The sequence below is a fragment of the Eutrema salsugineum genome, unplaced genomic scaffold (genome assembly GCF_000478725.1).
Source record: "Eutrema salsugineum unplaced genomic scaffold, Eutsalg1_0 scaffold_1, whole genome shotgun sequence".
Taxonomy (NCBI): domain Eukaryota; kingdom Viridiplantae; phylum Streptophyta; class Magnoliopsida; order Brassicales; family Brassicaceae; genus Eutrema; species Eutrema salsugineum.
In genome coordinates, this window is record NW_006256909.1 from 20458874 (window position 1) to 20463076 (window position 4203).

General features: G+C 45.3%; 1 non-coding gene across 1 annotated transcript; it reads left to right on the forward strand.

Moving 5' to 3' along the window:
- Positions 1-249: 249 nt before the first annotated feature.
- On the forward strand, positions 250-356 carry LOC112082616. The gene has a single exon (XR_002897281.1). It is a non-coding gene; the product is annotated as a small nucleolar RNA R71 (small nucleolar RNA).
- Positions 357-4203: the final 3847 nt, after the last annotated feature.

Here is a 4203-nt window from a genome sequence, read left to right on the forward strand (position 1 = left end):
TTGTCAAGCTTGCTCTGAAGCTCTCTGATATCCTTTTTCATACGCTGTTCTTCACCAGAGCCCTCTGTACGGTTTGCTCTATCAAAGTCGTCGCCATAAGTATCATTAGACATGGCTAGGTTCTCGACTAGTTCCATTGCCGCATTGATCTCCTTCCCAAGAAAATTTCCATTTGAAGCTGTATCGAGTTGGTTTCTGATCTTGGGGAGTGCACCTCGGTATAAAGTACTCAAGAGGGATGCCTCTGAGAAGCCGTGGTGGGGGCATTGGTTAGTGTAGCTTCTAAACCGTTCCCAAGCTTCGCTAAAGCTCTCGTTGTTGTGCTGCGTGAAGCTTGAGATTTGGTTTCTGAGCTTAGCCGTGCGTGATGTGGAAAAGAACTTTGATAAGAACGCCAGTTTACACTGCTCCCAGGTTTGTATAGAACCCCTCGGGAGGTTCTTTTCCCACTGGTGAGCTTTATCACCGAGGCTGAATGGGAACAAGCGTAGCTTGAAGCTATCTTCCGAGACACCATTGATCTTAGTTAGGTCGCAAACCCGATCAAACTGATCTAGATGCTCAAGAGGGTCTTCTCCGGCTAGACCGTGGAACTTTGAGTTCTGCACCATGTTGAGTAGGGAAGCTTTAACTTCAAAGTTGTTGTTTTGAACCGGTGGAGCTTGAATCCCAGCTCGGTATTGGTGCGCATTAGCTCGGTCGTTCTCTCCAACAAAGACCGGAGGAGGTTGTCTCTGAGCTTGTGGCGGTGGCGGATGAACATGGTGGGCTTGTTGCTCGTTTCTATTAGCTTGTTGTTGGTTTTGCTGAGCAAGCCTTTCGTTCCTCTGAGCATGTTGTTGGTTAACATAAGCTTGTTGTTCATTCCTGCCTGCCTGCGCCTGATTAGCATGAGCCTGGTGTTCGGCTTCGTGAGCCTGTTGCTCGATCCTTTGCTGTTCTGCCATTCCAAGTCGTTCAAAATGCCGTTCCCTCTCGCGAGCTCGCCTCTCAATCCGGTTGATGTTGTCGTCGTACGGTAAAGGCGGTTCTGTGCTCCGAGACCTGGTTTTCATGCACCTGAAAGCAGCACAAGAACTTGCAAAGAAGTGAGTAAAACAAAGAAAGGTAAAATCTTGAACTCAAGAACAAACAAAAGACTAATGCTCCGACAAGTTGGCAACGGCGCCAATTGATAGATAAGACATTTTAGGTCTCAGGGCTATCAATCCCCTTTGTCGAAGTAGCACAAAGAGGTATCAATCCAGACAAGTCAACGAGACACTAGACTATGATGTTTGTTCATTTAAGTCAAGACAAAAGGTGAAGGTTTCGAACTAAGCTAAGTAACAAACGACTAAGCATGAAAGGTAAAGCAAATGATTAGATCTAAACAGAGACAGGATGCAAATAATAACTAAACGATTCAGATGATGATAATATGCAATAAAGCAAGGGACTTTAGACGAGATACTTGACTCGGGTGCTTCCAAGTTCAACTAGTTGGTTAATGAATCAAAACATCAAGCGGTTTCATTTAACTTTGAACTCAAGGCATGTTAATCTTCTCATGAAAGTATTAAGCATCTAAACTGATTCTCCTTCATACCAAAAATGTCTTTTGAGAAGCATCGAATCAATCAGCAATAAGAATCAGTTCAAAAATGTCATTTAAGAGAACAAACTATCACTCTCGCGATGAAAGACTCTTAAACCCTTAACCGAGTGGTTCAGACATTTCTACAAACACTTTTGATGCGAGATATGTCTCAGATCTGAACCTCAAGTGATGTGCTTGGATCCAGCCTAGAGATCTCATCGGTTAAAGAATGAAACATGCAAGACTAGACACCTAAACCCACTAATCTACCTTGAAAGCACCCTAATCTACTCATCTAAAGCCGCTTAAACGACTACTCACTAATCATAACGAGCTCACTAAGTCCTTTGCAAGACGTGTAGCTGGTCATGATGAGGAGTTTAATGTTAGATGATAAAAGAAATAAAGAAAGAACAAGATTTTTCATGCAAAAACGAGATATCGGATTAGAATGATCAAGTTTCACCAAAGAGGCAAGTTCTTAAAGCTAAAAACAGATAAGAGATAAGATGATTAGGTTTTTAGTCTCAAAATGTATATATAGCAAAGGTAAAGTGTCGCGGGTCAGCCCGGAACAAACCGGGTACTGAACCGCGTTCTTGGGTTGATGGGTGAGTGCCACGGTGTGTCGGAGAGTGAAGCCGAGGTCTTCATGTCGAGGAGTGCACGTGAGTCCAGATCCAAATGAAGATCTCGTGAAGAACACATCAAGAACATGCATGAACCCTAGTCTTTGATCCATCTTCACGTGTGTGTTCTTGAGCAGCTTTGTTCTTGATTCTGGGCTTGTGACAATGGACCTCGGCATGAAATGCCGAGGCGCTTGGACGTCGAGGGGTTCGGGAGAACAGGGTCCGGCATGCACGCCGAGGTCGCTACACCGAGGTGCATGTTCAACACTTAGTCGTTTCCAGCTCCATTCTTACGTGTGCATGCCTTGATCCCAACGTGCCGAGGTATCAGTACGAGGCCTAGCTCAGGATACTTCCAAAATATGAGCCTTGACTTGGCCGATGTCGAGGCAATGATGCCGAGCCCTGAAGAAACACTTAGCGCGTATCGCAACATATTTGGGCCCGTATCGACCATGTCGCCCTCCGGAAGAAGTAACTTTCGACCCACGACTCCGAATGCTCTGAGACCAGTTTCATAGTCAAGGTGACTCAATAAACTCGAACTTTGGTGAAGAAACCGTCGGAGCTTGGGTAGTGGAAGTCTTCCTGGATTTCACATCTTTGAACCGCATCGAAATCACCGGAAAATAAGCTGTTCGGACCGATGTGAACTCCGGAGACTTTATCTTTCAAACCACTCGTCCGAATTGAGCGATCCCTACTGTTCTGAAAAGGTCTTTCACAGATCTCAAACTTTGATGAAGACCGGGTAAGCTGATTTGGTCTGGAAAGGCTCCGTCCGCCGTGACCTTTGTACTTCGCTGTTCAGTTCTCGGATGCGCGTAATGTTGATGCATCTTCCGGAAGCTGTATCTTTCTCCCTACTGGTCCGAATTGGATGATTCCAACTGTTCTGGGATCTTTGTTTGATTATCTCCAACTTTGCTGAAGACCCCGCCAACTGATTTGGACCGGAAGGTTCCCCGGATTTCTGATCTTTGAATTGCGCAGACAAGGACAGATTTTGGTCGAGAAAAGCTTCCCGCGGTAAGAAAAATGACCGAGGGCTGTGTACCGCGGTGAGCTTTTTGGTCGTAAAAATTCTTTCGCCTCGGCCAAAACTCGACCCGCAGTATTAACACCTGATCTTCGACTCAGGCTGACTTTGGTCGATCGGTACGGACTTTGGTCGGTGCTGAACGATCGGTAAGCTTTTTGGTCGAGGTTGGACGATCGGTAGGGATTTTGGCCGGTAATGAGCGATCGGTAAGGATTTTGACCGAGGTTTCTGTCCGTCCGGTACACGATTTGGCCGAGAAATTCCTCCAAGCGGTTTTCACCATTTTTGACCGTTTTCTTCACCGTCTTCTTCTCTGCTCCTCTTCTTAAGCTCCAAATGACTCCCAAAGCACCTGATAAAGACCTCAAAACATGCAAAACTCTTTGGGACCTAATGCAAGCCCTAAATCCTATTTTCATGCCTAAAGACTCAATTTACATGGGAAAACACATGATGAGGACTCTAAAATGCACTCTAAATGATGTAAAATATAGACATATCAACCAGCTTACCCGGTCTTCACCAAAGTTCGAGATTCATGGAAGATCTTAGAGAAAGAGGTTGTAATGCAGATGGAGCTCATATTTCCTTTTTAGAAAGAAGTGATCACAAGGAGAACTCGGATTCATGCTCAAATATGCAATGTAAAGCCATACTCAGATATTTTAAAATTAAAGCACAGAATCTCCACAAGTGGTTTCTTCACCAAAGTTCGAGCTTATTGAGTCATCTTGACTGTGGAACTGGTCCCAGAGCAATTGGAGCCTTGGCATGGTTAGATCGAGGCATGCATACGTAAGAACTGAAGCTGGAAACGACTAAGTGTTGAAAGTACACCTCGGTGTAATGACCTCGGCGTGCATGCCGGACTGTGTTCTCCCAAGCACCTCGACATCATGACCCCTCGACATTTTATCCCGAGGTCCCTTGTCACGAACCCAGAATCAAGA